The following is a 16,698-nucleotide window of genomic DNA, read 5'->3' as shown; positions in this document are numbered from 1 at the left end:
GCATTTTGGCCGAGTTCTTCCAGCCTTGTTTCATACACAGGCTTCTTTTAGCTTAAAAAAAAAAAAACCTGTTTCCTTTCCCGGTGAGTAATTTAAGAACTAGACTGTTAGAAAAGCCAGAGTGAACGCTGGAGACAATTTTGCTGGCATTCTAAAAATGAGTTTTATTTTAAGTCCATGAATGTTTCTTTAAGTCTATTTTAATGTAGGCCCAAGTGCCTGGGGGTGACTGTGTAAAGGGCTTGTTTTTGTTAATGATGATTTTTAAATGCTGCCTCTTGGAAGTGCTACTCTCACCATCTTGGAAAATTCTCCGTCTGGGACCCGAGTTGGTCACGTGCTCCTTATTTTTTCCTTTCAGTGACACTGTTAGTCTATCGAGCCACTAATGACTTGGGGGACTGAGGCTCTGTTTCAAAGCCAAAATGCTTGAACATAAATCAGGAATATAACCATTGAAGCTAATGGAATTAACTCAGTGCAAGGGAGAGCAGAATCAGGCCCTGTCAATATGCTTTGGAAACAAATGAGGTAGTTTTTAAGTGATTGTATTAGCTTATATTTCTCGGAGTGTGTAGCAGTTGGCAGTCTATTCCATGACTGTCTGAGCCAGGGAGACGCTCACTACTGATATTAAGCAGTCTGAGCTGAGAGCCAGGGGGAATGACAGGCTCCTTGTCTGTGCTCAGAAGCTTCAGTAAAGAATCCCCTTTATATTGACGACAGCTGAGGCCTGTCTCCACCATCAGAGACACCACAGGCTTAATGCTGCAAGGTATTGAGCATTTTAAGGTGTTCAGCACCGATCAGAATAATAAAAATACCTGGCTCCTATGTATGTGCTTTTCCTCAGGAGGTCTCAAGGTGCTTCCTAATCCTTACCTCAAAGAATTGTGATCCCCTGTTTACCATACACCATGACTAGCCCCACTGGAGCAGCTGGGAAGAATGGTGCTGCTGACTGTGAGTAAGGACCCAGCCTGGCCCATAGTGTTTGAATTCAAAGGAATCCAAAGTACTTTAATAACTGCGCTTCGAGATGGACTATGGCAGGTAGGTAGCTACCCAGTGCATGCGGTATGAGGGCAAGCTATGGCAAAAAGCATTAATGCACTCCCTATGTTTGTGATGGGGGGGGACAAGGAGAGAAAGTGTGTGTGTGTGTGTGTGTGTATAAAGTGTTTGGTGGGATTTATGCCACTATGGGTATGTCCACACCGGAGCTGGAGGTGTAATTCCCAGCTCGAGTAGACATACCTGTGCTAGCTCTGATCGCGTGAGTGTGCTAAAAATAGAAGTGTAGCCATGGAAGTGTGAGTGGCAGCAGAAGCCACCTCGAGTGTAGACGTAAGGTCTCAGACAGAACTGTACTCGGGGGGCTATCTCTTCTTGTCATCCATGCCGCCATGGCTACGCTTCTGTTTCCGAACACTAGCTCAGTCACTGCTAGCGTGGCTGTGTCTACCCGGACTGGAAATTACACCTCCAGCTCTAATGCAGACATCCCCTAAGTCACTTAGGTGCTTTCCATTTTTTTACCTGCTGTAAGTATTTGTTAAAGTATCTAATAGATTGTAACTTAAACGCTGCCATTTTCTTAGAACCTGAAATTTATTTGGAATACGTGCAACATTTCAAGCTTGTGAATCCATTTGGAGAATCCAACTTCATCTTCCATTGGAATCTTGATATATCACATTCCTACAGCTACAGAGGTAAGTAATGGTAAAGTTCTATTAGATCAGGGGCCTGCAACCTTTCAGAAGTGGTGTGCTGAGTCTTCATTTATTCACTCTGATTTAAGGTTTTGCGTGCCAGTCATACATTTTAACGTTTTTAGGAGGTCTGTTTCTATAAGTCTATAATATATAACTAAACTATGTAAAGTAAATAAGTTTTTTTTAAATGTTTAAGAAGCTTCATTTAAAATTAAATTAAAATGCAGAGCCCCCCATACCGGTGGCCAGGACCTAGGGAGTGTAAGTGCCACTGAATATCAGCTCGCTTGCCACCTTTGGTTGCCTACCCCCGTATTAGGTCATCTGGTGCAGCATTTCTGAAATGTGGCCACCATGGCTTCATGTGGCTACCAGCAGATTTTTTGGCAGCTACAACAGCCTCCAAAGCTTGGGTGGAGATTGGGGAGGGGGAGGATAAGCAGCAGCCCCCTCCCTGCAGCACCCAGCTGTTGCTGCTGAATAGCTGTTACCAAGGGTAGTGAGACATGCCTCTTTGGTGTTTGTGCACTGCGCAGTCTCTCTGGGGGCTCTGGGCAATGCATCTGGAGATACATGGGGCTGGTTTGCATGGTGCCAGAGGCGACTCTTGTCTGTGGAGGCAGCTGTGGTGTTCGGTTGCCAGGGCCCTCCTCTGGGCAGCTCCCCCGCTCCCGCCAGTCTGGGATACGGGGAGCCTGGGACACTCCATGTGGCCGATGAGTTCCCGAGCCACCTTCCCCAGGACAAGCTCTCGCTGAAGGGCCGTGCGTGGGAGGCAGGGACAGAGAAATGGGTTTGTCAGAGCGGCCATCAACAAGAGTTGGTGGCCACATTCTGAGTTTATCTCTCAATGGCCAGTGAAAGATTGTTAATTACATTTCTATTATATAGATACCATCAGATTTTGAAGCTCTGTTTGGAACAGAGTAGTTACTTGAAGGTACTGCTGAATACTTGTGTGTCTTACTTTGTATCTGTCATACCATTTCAGAGACTTACTTGCCATGAATGAGGTACTCATTTTGGTATCACACCAGAGCACTGTTTTACTAGTCCTTTTGAACTCAGTGTATATATAACCTATGGAATGCCCTGCCACAGGATATTGTTAAAGCAGAAAGCTTTGTAACTTTCAAGAAAGTGGAAAAGTCATTTATGTGATGAAGGCCAGCAGGATAGATTTTCAAAAGTGAAAATGGCTCCTAACTCTCATTGGCTTTCTGTGCCATTCGTGTCAGTGAAAACCTACCCCAGTATCTTTAATTACACTAATCATGATAAAATTACAAAGATCATCAGTCCAGTCCTCATACTTCAAAGAATAAACTGATAATAGATGGGAACAAGAAACAATTTTCTCTCACTGCATTATTGTGAAACTAAGGGCACTATTGAGCTTGGGGTTGTTTTTCTGCTTGGCTTCCTTGCAAGCATCAGGAATTGGCCACTGTTAGGATACTAGACTGGATGGATCATTGATTTCTCCATGTATGTAGCTATTTTTATGTTAACTCTTTTATAGGTTTGTGACTCTTTCTTTCTTAGCTGAGCAAGATATTGGCAGATTCCCATATTCTTTATCTAGTACAGCACCTAACTCAATGGGGCCTCTACCAGGTTCGCCTCTATTAATAATAACAATAATTAATTGCATTTTTGGATCAGGGGTATGCAGTTCCTGGAATACAAAGGGAAGTGCCAATGTCAACAATACAAAGAAGTCATGTTCATCTACTCAAAAGTGATTGTGCATTTAAATTTTGAATGGAGGAGGAAAAAGAGCTTTATTAATTATTGTGCGTGAACCTGGGTGAAACGGCAGACGTTGCTGTTTTTAAAACTTCCCAGCTGTTCTTTCCTTTGTTCTGGGGACCGCTTGAAAGTTTGAGCAGTGATAAAAGCAAGGACTCTTAAAACAGTTTGCAGAATTGTAGGAGACTTTTAACAGCTGGTATGATAAAACACCCACATTTCCCCTGACAAATGTAAGCTTAACCAGTAGCTTTTAAGGAATGGGATTCATACTGAAGTCATAAAAGAAATAAAATAGTTAAGAGTACAGGTGACTTTCCATGTTTCTTCCAGCTCAGTAAAATTATAGCTATCCAGCTGCTGTCACACAAGTGCACATATATCATTCAGCATCAGACATTTAGAGAAATAATCACCTCTAATGTGAGAGTGAAGTTAATGAAAGTTTGAAAGCATTACACCAGTACTGTTGGATGTATAATCAGCATCGGGTTTTTTGTTGTTGATAATGAACCCCGGGCTTTTGTTTTGTTGATGTGTCTTGGTTTCTGGCTCTATCAACTGACATCTTAAACAAATCTATCTTCATTAGACATCTACTGAAAACAAATGCGCATTTCCTGGAAGCTAATAAACAGAGGAACTTTGTCAAATTCTTGTTCATTATGGTCCTGATTCAGCAAAATACTTAAACAAGTGCTTAAGTTCAAACATATGCTCTATGCGCGTTGATTTATAATGGGGTGGGTGGGAAGAGGAAGTTATCCAAACTTTTTCTATATAATAGATAATGTTTAGGTTGAGTTAGAGTTGAGTTTAGGGTGAAGCTTCCAGTCCTATAAAATCTCCATTATATCTTGAATGACCTAAAAATATGGTAGGTACCTTAAAGCCATATTACATTTCAGAAACCTGTTGGTGCCTCCCTCACGCACATATTCTCCTACACTCGTCTAAACCTCACGGTTTAATGATGCAGTTCTTGTCAACCACAGCCTAGGAGACTCCAGTACCTCTAATTCCATATCCAACTTGAATGGCACCCATAGTTACCTGCTGTGGTGTGAAACATATCACTCCTCTCAGACCTGCGGCTTGGTACCCGTTCCAAAATTTCTCCTAATCAAAGAGCCTGGTTGATTTTTGTTACTGGCATCTTTTCACACCAGCAGTTTCTATTCCCCAAAGGCCCTTTTCTCTTATTATTCATCTTCCGGTAACAATAATAATTTGTGTCAAACAACCCGCCATTCCTTGTCCCAGTCTCTGCTTAAAACACATTTCCAAGAGGCATTTAGGAAATAATAGACTGAGTTCTGTAGTGGCAGTAGGACACCCTACTATTTTTAAAAGGACACTGTGAATTTGATCTTTTTGAAATTATCTGTATTTTGTAGTAGTTTCTGATATCGTTTATTTATAATTCCTTAAAAGAAGGGTTTTATATGGGCTCTTCTAGTCCTCTATGAAGAAGGGCTGAAAGCTTAGGCCAGCTCTAAGTCTGAGTATCAACTGACAATATGTCAGGCTTAATGCTGGCGGAACATTATTAAAATTAAGTGGTTAAAATTGCAGTAATATATGTAATTTTTGGACTTTCTTAAATGCTGGTGAGTGGGTGACTAATACGCATATGCTAATCTCTGAATTCTCATGTTAGGATAATATCTTTACATGTGTGTAACATAACTCTCACGTGGTTGGGCCAGACCCCGTGATAACAAGAGCCATCAATCATTACTGAGTTTCTCCCATAAAAAATGGCTACATCCCTGAGCAGGGAGAGTGGTCAGTTGATACCCATTAAAAAGCAACATGTCCAGAGGAAACCCCTTGATTCTCAATACAGTACGTAGAACCCTGTTTACAGGACAGGGGAGAAGAGGAAACTGCCACCCAGGGAAGAGTTACACAGGATGACTTCACTGAAGAATTACCTCACGGACTCCCCCCTCCCCCACCAAATCACCTTTTGCATCTGTAAGATGTGGGGTCAGAACACTCACACGGCAGCGTTTTTGGATAAAAGCTGCCTAACGGAAGGAAACTTTTTTTCTACCAGATCCTAAGAGGAAAGGACTTTGTCTCCAGGTAAAGGACAACTAGCTGCCATAGCTGGGATAAGCCTCAGAAGCTGAATCTGTAAGTCTCGTTACTTTGAACAGAAATGTTATTAGCTAATAACCTAAGTTTGCCTTTGTCTGTCTGTGTCTTTAGAATTCTTAGCATTGTACAAATACATTTTGCTTCATTTTCATTTAATTAATAAAACCTAAACAAATTTATTCCCGGGTTGGTCTCCCCATTGCCTTATTGGATAAAAGAGGAAGATTTAAGGAGGAACTACCTGTGGTATGTGTCTAGTCCTTTGGGAGCAGAGGAACTTGAATTTTCTTTGATATTATGGTTGTCTTATGCTCCATTGTGTCTGGATCTTCTGCCATATACAATCTCACTCTGACACAGGGTTAATTAACAAACCCCAGCTTCATTGTGGCTGCTCACAACATGGCTTCTTCAGGCTCATGGCTTCTCAGACAGTTTCCCAGACAGTGTCGCTTCCAAACAGTCTGCTGCCTGAAAGTGTCTGCTACCACTTTCATATTGTTACATCCCTTCTCTTTTACAGAAAACTGTCAAACACTCGAGCAATAACTGATAACATAATCTAACGTATTCCTTTCAGATGCTGACCGGTTTTGTGGTTACTGTGTTTATCACCATATCAGTTTGTCTAGCTATATACCTATACAACTTGGAAGATCATCACACAAAATCCCTCAGATGAGCAGGTCTTTTAATAATCCACCATCCTTTAGTACAGTATGGTTCACTGGTGCCTCCCTGGTGCTGTCTTCCTCCAATCTGGACCACCAGAGTTACTAGGCTTGGTGTTGCTGGCATATCTGTTGAAACACCCTCTTCCTCCTGTCTATCCTCTGGTATGCCTCTGACATTTTCTACATCTAACAACTCTGACTTGGAAGTCTCCTGCTGTAGAACAGTAAGATGTGTGTCCATACTGTCCTTACAGGTTTCCTTTATATTCCTGAGGTGCCTATGGTTTCGCCTCACTATCTGTCCATATCCATTTGCACTTGATAGATGATATTTGCACTTAATATGTTTCCTGGTTGCGTCACTGTAGCTTTTTGCCAGAACTTGTCCATTTTTGTTAATGGTTGTATATGCACTTTGTCGCTCGGCTCCAGAATGGGCAGATCTCTCATGTATCTGTTGTAGTAAAACACTTGTCTTTTTTGTTGTTTTTTCTGTAGTTCACCAAGTGAAGCACCCAAATACACAGGCTCTGACAACCTGACAAGAGTGTCTTCATTCTCTGGCTCATCAATCGTTGGGCCGGACTAGAATTTAGGCCTTGTGAAGGAGTATTCCTGTGATCTAGTAGTGCTGAGTGTGAATCAGCCTCTGCAGTTTTTACTGCTGGTTCCACTCTGCCATTGTTTTGAGGCTACTCCTGTGAAGATGTTACCAAAATCGCAGTCCTTATTGAACTTCCATAACTCTCCTGAAAAAAAACTCTGTGGTCCATTGTCAGAACACATGATATCTGGAATCCCATCCATGCAAAGTGTGTTTTTATCTTCCATATGACTGTTCTGGATCCTGCGTCTGGTAAATTGTCTACCTCCCAGAAATTGGAAAAATAGTCTACAATAATCATGTATCCTTTGCCTTGAATGGTAAAAAAATCCACTTCCCACTTCCGCCCATGGTTTTTCTGGAACTTCATGTTGTCGCAGGGTCTCTTTCAGTTGACGGTCTTCCCAGGATATGCATATATCACACTTTTCCATGAATGTCTATAATCATTCCTTCATTTCTGGCCAGTATATAATCTTTTTGGCTCACTTTAAGTAACACTCAATTCCCAGGTCGATGAATGAACTTTTGTATAATCTCATTTCTAAAAGATGCTGAAATAATTACTTTTTTTCATGGCTATATAATGCCATTCTGTACACATAACTCATCCCTTATCTGAAAGAATGTGCCTCTTTAGATAGCTGGTCTTTTGTGGCTGGCCATTCTTGTAGGATCATGAGGTTCAATGTCTGCAGCATTCTGTCTTGCTCTGTATCTCTCTCAGCCTTTCTTCTGAGATAGATAAGTACTGTATCATATTTATTGTCTCCACATCAGCCTCTACGGATCCCTCTTTGCTGGGTTGTGGCAGATATGCATGGCTTATGGTGTCTGCCAACATCAAGTCTCTGCCTGGGCCATACTTGATCTGTACATCATACCTCTGCAATTGCATCATCATCATCTGCTGTAAGTGCTATGGTGCGCTGAGTGATGACGTTCTCTACATTCTTTTGAGAGGTTTACTGTCAGATTGTATTTCCACTTTGCAACGGTAAGTGTATTGGTCAAACTTTTCCATTCCAAACAGTATTGCTAACAACTTTTTTTCAATTTGAGCATAGCCCTCCTCTGTCACAGACAATACTCTGCTTGCAAACTTGACAAGTTGTTCCTCTTGCCGACTGATAGCCCCTAGATCTGACTCGGATGCATCACAGTGCAGCATCAGGGATTCCTCTGTGCTGTAATGTTTCAAAATGGGAGCTTTCCCAATTATTTCTTTTACCTTCCGGAATGCTTGCTCCTGTCAGTCCATCCATTCCTATAAGGCAGGGGTTCCCAAACTTGGTTCCCAAACTTGGCTTGTTCCGGGTAAGCCCCTGGCAGGCCGTGAGGTGCTTCGTTTACCTGAGTGTCTGTAGGTATGGCCGCTCACAGCTCTCACTGAGACGCTCAGGTAAACAAAGCATCTCGCGGCCCGCCAGGGGCTTACCCTGAACAAGCCGTGAACTAAGTTTGGGAACCCCTGCTATCAGGTGTCTCAATGTGTTAGCTGTCTCAGCAGCTGTCTGGCAGATCTCAGACAGATGTTAGCAAAACTTTGCTAAATAATTGACTAGTCTCAGGAATCTTTGGACTCCTTTGACGTTGCTGGGTCTTGGCATTTATCTAATTGCCCTCACTTTCAGGCCTTTGGAAGTCAACAAATGTCCAGTATGTGGCACCTAGGTTACTCTCCACCTGAGCTTGTCTATGTTCAGTTTAATATTCTCATCTCTGTAAAAGCTGTAGTAATTTGTAGTCATGATGTCGTTGTGATTCTTCTGGATTGTAATCTTCCCGCACTATCAGTACATGATCTGCTATAGTCCAGATCCTGGTCAGGCCCTCCAATGCTTGGGTCACTCTGCTCTGTAATAGTTTTCTGGTGCTGGACTGACTCCCATTGGCATCCTTAATCTTCAGATAATTGGAGTCTTCATCCAGTTTGATGTGCCAGAATCCACATTTTGCATTGCATACTGTAAAAAGTCTCATTTTAGACCAAACTGGTAATATGTCCTTACTTGAAGGAAATGGCTACCTATTTCAAAACTTTGTTTAATGTCTTTGGGTCTATGCATATTCTTAGTTTTCTGGATGGCTTTCTTACCACTATCCGACTGCTTATCCAAGACTGCTCCTCTCTACAGGCTGTATAATTCCATGATTGTCTAGGCTCTGCAGTTTGTATTTCAGTGGCTATAGTAAGGCAATAGGTACTTTTCTTTTTTGGCAATTTAACTGGTGTCAATCTCTATTTTATAAACACTGTCCAGTCATCCATCTCCCTGAAATACATTCCTATACTTCCTGTGTATCATCACCTGATCCCAGGTAATGTCATCCAAGGAATCTTCAGTCACTCTGCTATCCACTTGCATTATGTTTTGGAATTATACTTATATCAGGTTGGTGGCTTGGGTGGCCTTGCTGCCCAGAAGTGGTACTGCAATCTCATCATCTATGACCACAAAGTCCAGTCTGTATTTCTTTTTGTTCTTTGAATTTCTTAATATAATTGTACATTTCCCCAGGGGCTTCAATGTGGTATGAATGTACATAGGTAAAAGCTGGCTAGTCTCTTCTAACTGTATCTCTGGGTTCAACAGACTGGCTGGGATAATATTACAACTTCTGCCACCATCTAACTGAAATTGTATCGCTTTCTTCACAAGTAACATGATTCCATGCAACTCTTTCTGATGCCTACTAGGGTCTTCTTGCACTGTGTTTACCCACTGTTCGGTCACCCACATAATGTCCTCATACGCTCTGTTGCTCTCTTCAGTTACTGTGTATACCTGGGATTTGTTTTTCTTCTTTCTGGACAAACATTTGACTGCAAGGTGATTAAATTTGTCACCTATATGGCATTTTCCCCTATAAGCCAGACACCTCTTTTTCTGTCTTACATGTTTTCTCCCATAGTACTTGCATGTTTCTGTACCATTGTCATCTACTAAAGTTGTATCTGGTTTTGATTTCTGTTTCTTATGTATTGCATGGACAGTTTCTCCTGACTGCATTTCCAGGGCTCCAGTCCTCTCTTTGAATAGGTCTGTAGCCCTTCATTTCTCCAAGCTTTTCCTCAAAGTTAGGTCAGCTTCCCTCAGCAGCCGCTCTCATACTTGTGACTGTCAGATCCCAAACACCATCTGCTCTTTTATCAATGAATCTTTAATATTTCCAAAATTGCAACTGGCTGCTAGCATGTTTAAATTTTGGTGCCATACTCCTCTATACCCTCCCCAGCTGCTTGATCCTGAGTAAAGAAATGATATTATTCCACCATTTCATTCTTCCTGGGAGTACAGGGAATATTAAAACAGCCTGTTACTGCTTCTAAGGTGTGTTGAGCTTGGGAAATTTCTGTGCAGTCTCGCTTCTTTCTCTCCTTTTTCTAATCAGTTTTATTTTCTAAGCATCCTCTTTATCTGTCATCATAATCTCTTCAAATTCCTCCTCCCAGCTCTTCTGTGCCTGAGCTAAATTCTTAGATTGCATTGATTTTAGAGGTAGGAAAGACTTATCATGTCCTCCTGTTGGAGACATTCGAGGATTGATCCCTATGTGGGATTCCTGGTCCTCGGCAGAGAACAACAGAGAACCCTGGAGCTTACCCTCTAAAAGCAGATGCCCTTAAACTTTAGTTAAAGAATCATCTTTTGCTGTAGTAGTACTGTGGATTAAATCTTCGGTGAGCCAGCCAACAGAGAGTGACCTATGCACTATGAGCAAGTTCTACATGGTATCCAGTAAGGGGCATAAACAGAAACACATGGGTCCTCCTCACGTTACATATTTCCCCATCCAGCTCCACAGCAAAACTCATCTTCAAACTTCTGAGATTCACAGGGCTTCAAATCTGGCTTGCCCAGCCACCTACCAGTGAAGTATTGTTCCTGCCTGTGTGTTCTCCAGAGCTCTGTCCATCCAGTGACTCAAGAAATGTCTCTTCCATCACTTCCCTGAGGGAAATTATTATGCAGTTTAAGAATACAGCTGAGCTCACTTTTAGCCAAAATAGATTTCACCATTAAGAAATGTTTAGAAAACTGAGTTGGAGAGCTCCTGATTTACAGCTGTCAAACATAACAGGTTTCAAGATGGTTAACTAGGAGAATGTCACATAGATTGTAAACTTTTGGGGGCAAGGACCATTGCTTTGTTATGTGTTTGTACAGCTCCTAGCACAAGAGGATCTGGGTCCATCACTGGGGCTCCTGGTGTTACCACAATACAATAATAATAGTTAATAAGTTAACATTTTCAATAGAGTCTTAAAAGGAACTGCCCATGGAGATTCTGATAGGTTCCTGGCCTCTCTTAAGGTCTAAATGCAGTCTATGTCTTATTGGGTCAAGCTAATTAGAAAAAGACTTGCAATTCCCTGGTGAGCTTTAAACCAAGGCCAACTGCGAGTAAAAGAGATGTAAGCCTGAATGTGACCTGAAGAGCACAGAACATGCCAACTCACAATGAGAAGACCTTGCCTCGACCAATTTCAAAAATGGCTGTGTCCATTATTTCTTTTACCCTGCTTATTTGTACTTTATTATTATTTGTAGCTTCTGGAGGCTGCGATGAAGACTGGGTCACCATTGCACTAGGGGATGTACAAACATATAGTAAGTGACAGTCTTTACCCCAGAAAACGTATCTCTAGAAAGACAAGAGAGAGAAGTGGAATGGCCTACCTAGGGTCATGCAGCAGAACCAGAAATAGAATCCCAGTCTTATGATTTCCACTCTAGTTCCTTATCTACTAGACCACACTGCCTGTCAGCATTTAATTATTCATCCATAATTGCTCTAGGAAGCACATTTGTTATCTACTGGCAATCCTCAGCTGGAAGGCATTCCAGCTGCAATTTTCTTTTTGTAATTCTGAAGGAAACAAATTGCTTCTGTGTGATTTATGGAATTTTAAGAAGCCTCATACAGAAGATGTTTTCTGATGTTCATCTTGCAAGTTTCATCACTGGCGGTAATGCTCCAACCTTAGAATGCATGGAGCATGCTTCCAGGATCTAATTAACATTATTAGCAGGATGCTCTGATCAGTTGCCAGCATCTATCCTTCACAACGCTAACCATAGATCCCCCCCCCCCAGTCTGCGTGGGCATATTTAAGTAGTATTCTGAAGTTTATTATCAAGCTATTTTTATAATTCATGAATATTTTATGGTGAACAAGGGAACACATCTTAATGTGATTCCACATATCCTGATAAGCAATAAAACCCCAAAGGGCAAGCAAGCAAGAGCCTGTTTTTTGTGTTAGAAATGATTTGTATCCACTGTTAGGTTAAGACCTAGAACATTTGCCATCTCCAATGAAGTTAAATATCTTTTACACCTTGTTACAAACAATGGCAGCTGAGCTCAGAAAGCAATCACTTGGGGCGCCCTGCTAGACTGGGTGGAGGAGGACAGAAAAATTCTGGGGTAGAATGTGACAAAAAGACAGCCTCATTGGTTTGGATTTTGTGTGTATCCTGGGTTTCAGAGTCTCCTACATGTGATTCCTTATTGTTCTCATAGAGATAGACAGTAGTAATGTAATGTACTAATATAATTGAGTGAATACTTCAAATTGTAAACAAATTTGTTTTGACTGCGTTCATACCCATTTTGTTTGCTTGCCAAGGATATTCTCATAGACTCATAGACTCATAGGTCAGAAGGGACCAATATGATCATCTAGTCTGACCTCCTGCACAAGGTCTTTTCAGGATCCCCTCTGCTCATCCCAAATAGGGTGGGGACTATGAAAGGTGCCCCAAACAGGCTGTCTCACACTCTTCCTACTGGATGGCTGTATCCAGTGGGACCACTCAACTTTGCTGCCAAATAAGAGTGATAAAGCAATGAATTTCGCCACCTGGAATGTCCGCACTCCTATGGAGTCTCAGCACAGTGAATGCTCAGAAAGAAGCACAGCCATAATTGACAGAGAATTGGCAAGACTCAGCATCGACATTGCAGCCCTTAGTGAGACCAACCAGGCCGAGGGCCAATTAAAAGAGGATGGAGGTGGCTTCACCTTCTTTTGGAAAGGAAAGCCACCTAAAGAGAGACGCATTCATGAGATTGGCTTTGCCATCAAAAATAAGATCACCAGTCAGCTTTTGGAGCTTCCCCTGGGGATCAAAGAGCGTCTCATGACTCTTCAGCTTAAGCTCAGCAACAACCAATATTCCATGGTCATCAGTGCACATGCCCCAACTCTCGATTGTGAGGAAGACAACAGGGAGCAGTTTTATAGTGCAGTTGATGCAGTCCTTACAGCCACACCTAAGGCAGACAAACTCATCCTTCTGGGAGATTTCAATGTCAGAGTTGGTTGGGACTCCCAACTCTGTAGCGACACAACAGGCAAAGAAGAGGTGGAAATGGTATTCTCCTCCTCAGCAAATGTGTGGAGCATGACCTGCTCATCACAAATACCATCTTTAGGCAGAGCAATAAATTTAAGATCACCTGGAAACATCTTCGGTCAAAACACCGGCACCTCCTTGTCTAATATTATAGTCAGAGCCCGATATAACACCAATGTCCGTATAACACAAGCCATGAGAGGTACAGATCACTGTTGGACAGACCATCAATTAGTAAGATCGATCATGTATCTGCAGGTCGCTCCACCGTACCACAAAAACCCAAAGATTAAGCGAAAGCAATACAACCTCAAAGCCCTTCAAAACCAACCCAGCTGTGAGATATTCCAGCAACACTTGTCTGAGAAACTCTCTAACTTCCTGACAACATCATTGACATTCAAGAGCACTGGGGTCAACTTAAAGACACCATTCACAGTGCATCTGCTGAAACCACAGGATATTCCACTCATTGGCACCAAGACTGGGTTGACAAAAACAAGAAGGAAATCCTAGCATTAATTCAACAGAAAAAAAATGCATTCTGTAACTGGCAAAATTATTCCTCTAACCAATGAAAACATAAGGTCTATCATCTGCTCAAAACTGAAGTCCAAAGGAGGCTACATGACATCAAAAACAAGTGGTGGCAAGAGAAGGCCTCTGAGATCCAGGGTTTCATAGACCAGGATGACATGAGAAACTTCTTTCAAGCAACAAAAGTTATATATGGGCCAAGTTCCAAAGGCCCAACCACTTGCCTCAAGGACAATGCAGCCATTAAACGACGCTGGAAGGAGCACTTTGAGAGCCTACTAAACCACGACTCCACAGTTTCTAAAGACACCATTGAGTTCATTTCACAATACCCAGCAATGGAATACCTTGCTGATTCCCCATCTTCTGAGGAAGTCCAGTGTGCCATCACCTGGACAAAAAATCACAAGACACCAGACCCAGATGGCATCCCAGGTGAGGTTTTTAAAGCTGGTGGAACAATGCTCCAGCACAAACTTTGCCAGCTCCATGATGAAATCTGGACCTGCGAAGAAACTCCACCTGACTTGAAGTACACCAACATTATTACAATATTCAAGAAAGATGACAAATCTTTGTGCAGGAACTACAGAGGTATTGCCCTCCTCTCTATTGCAGGGAAGATCCTTGCTTGGATCCTACTAAACTGTCTCCTCCCCCTTACCAGGGCTGGCTACAGGTACCAGAGCAGGAGGCAGGTGCTTGGGGCGGCCAATGGAAAGGGGCAGCAAGTTCGGGTCTTCGGCAGCAATTTGGCAGTGGGTCCCTCAGTCCTTCTTGGAGGGAAGGATTGGCTGCCAAATTGCTGTCGAAGAATGAAGCGGTGTGGCAGTAACGCCGATCGCGGCTTTATCTTTTTTTTTTTTTTTGCCTCTTGAGGTGGCAAAAAAGCTGGAGCCGGCCCTGCCCTTTGCTGAGGAACTCCTCTCCAAATCACAGTGTGGCTTCAGGACATCCCGAGGCACAACCAACATGATTTTTGTGGCACGACAGATTCAGAAGAAGTGCAGAGAACAACACCAGGAATTGCTCATGGCATTCATCGACCTAACCAAGGCCTTTGACTCTATCAATTGTGATGCCCTATGGAAGGTGCTGTGTAGGTTTGGCTGTCCTCAGGAATTCATTTCCATCATCAGACTACTTTGTGATGAGATGACTGCAACCATTTTGTGCAATGGCTCAGAGACCAAATCATTCATCATTCGCACTGGTGTCAAGCAGGGCTGTGTCATTGCTCCAACACTGTTCTTCATTTACTTTGCCATGATCTCATTCATGATCGTCTTCTTGATGAAATTGGGATTGAGTATAATATGGATGGCCAACTCCTCGATCTCCAAAATCTTCAAACAAGAATTGGCATCACTGATTTCAGTATGCAGACGACTGTGTCAATATCGCACACACAAAGGCCAACCTGCAAAGTACAGTACCCTAAGTCTTTTTGCAGATGCTTATCACAGCCTGGGTCTCTCTCTCAACATCAGAAAAACCAAGGTACTCTACCCAGCCCTCACCTGCACAAACTTCTTCATACTCCACAAATCACCATTGGCAGAGAACTCCTCGAAAATGTGGATCATTTTCCATGCCTTGGCAGCCACCTCTCTCAAACAGCCAGCATTGACACAGAAATCAAATACAGGGTCTGCTGTGACAGCACATCCTTTGGAAGACTACAGTTATAGAGATCTGCAAACAGGCACCAAGATCTTGGTTTACAAGGCAGTTGTTATCCCCACCCTTCTCTATGGGACCTGGGTAACCTACAGATGACATCTCAAGCATCTGGAGTGGTTCCAGTAGTGCTGCCTCAGGAGGATTCTCAGGATCAGCTGGGAAGACTGACACACTAACAGTGTTCTCTCTGCAGCCAGCATCAAGAGTATAGAAGCGGAGGTCATGAAATACCATCTCCCCTCGGCTGGCCACATATGCCTGATTTTCGCCTCCCAAAGCAAGTACTCTTCTCTCAGTTAAGTCAGGGAAGGTGGGCTTGTGGAGGGCAGCGGAAAAAATTAAAAGGCATACTGAAAATACATCTTACAAAGGGAAGCATCAACCCAACAAACTAGGAGGATTCGGCACGGAACAGAACACCGTGGCACCACACAGTACACCGAGCCACAGCCCACTCTGAGAAGAACAGACGTGCTCATGAGACAGAGAAACAACAAAGGAGGAAAGAAAGGGCACAACACTTCAGCCAACAACTATGTCTCCTCCAAGATCACACATATCATTTCTGTGGAAAAATCTGCAGGGCACGAATTGGGCTCCTCAGCCACCTAAAATTACTACCAGTGAACCCCCTTGGCAGACATCATCCTTGCATCAAGGGATAGTTGAAGAGTATAATTAGAATCTCCAGAGTTATAGTACTAAGTATGAGAAAATAAAGAAGAGTTTTGGAAGGACTATAGACCCTCAAGATTATGGTCAGAAGCCAACCTCCAACTCTTGTGGTCAGAGGAAATTTTCCATGGGCTCATGTTATGCCCTAGCTACCCGCTGCAGGGTTTCTCCCTCTGAATCAGCTGGTATTCACCATGATCAAAAAAGGACACTGTGCTAAATGGCCTACTGTTCTGATCTAGTGTGAGTGTTCTTGTGTTCAAAACTCCCTCTGAAATCAATAAGTATTTGAGTGAACAGGGATTGTGTCAAAACTGAGGAAGAACCTGTATTTGGCCCTTGGTATGTAAAGTGCTTTGGGATCATTTGGTATGAAAAAGATCTGTATAAAGCTAAGATGTTTCAATATTTCAGGACAGAATTGATTAGATAGGGGCCAAATTTACCAAATTACGTGTTAGAGGAACTCATCATCATCTTTTAGAACTCTACTGGGCAAAGAAGATGAAGGAAAGACAGCAGCATGTATAATGTTCTGCAACACAATTACTGGTCCAGTCCAGCTGACCAGCTATAATGAA

At 42.6% G+C, this 16,698-nt stretch overlaps 1 long non-coding RNA gene across 1 annotated transcript in view; it reads left to right on the top strand.

Annotated features, from left to right (window-relative positions):
• The first annotated feature begins 407 nt into the window (after positions 1-407).
• Positions 408-16,698, top strand: part of LOC115649493 — a 28,557-nt gene continuing 12,266 nt past the window's right edge. Inside the window, exons 1-3 of the long non-coding RNA XR_003999834.1 lie at positions 408-531; positions 854-1,053; positions 1,602-1,715. This is a non-coding gene — a long non-coding RNA (uncharacterized LOC115649493). The remainder of the gene's footprint in view (positions 532-853; positions 1,054-1,601; positions 1,716-16,698) is intronic.

This window comes from Gopherus evgoodei, chromosome 3 (genome assembly GCF_007399415.2).
Source record: "Gopherus evgoodei ecotype Sinaloan lineage chromosome 3, rGopEvg1_v1.p, whole genome shotgun sequence".
In the NCBI taxonomy this organism is placed as follows: domain Eukaryota; kingdom Metazoa; phylum Chordata; order Testudines; family Testudinidae; genus Gopherus; species Gopherus evgoodei.
This window is presented reverse-complemented; position numbering and strand designations above follow the sequence as displayed.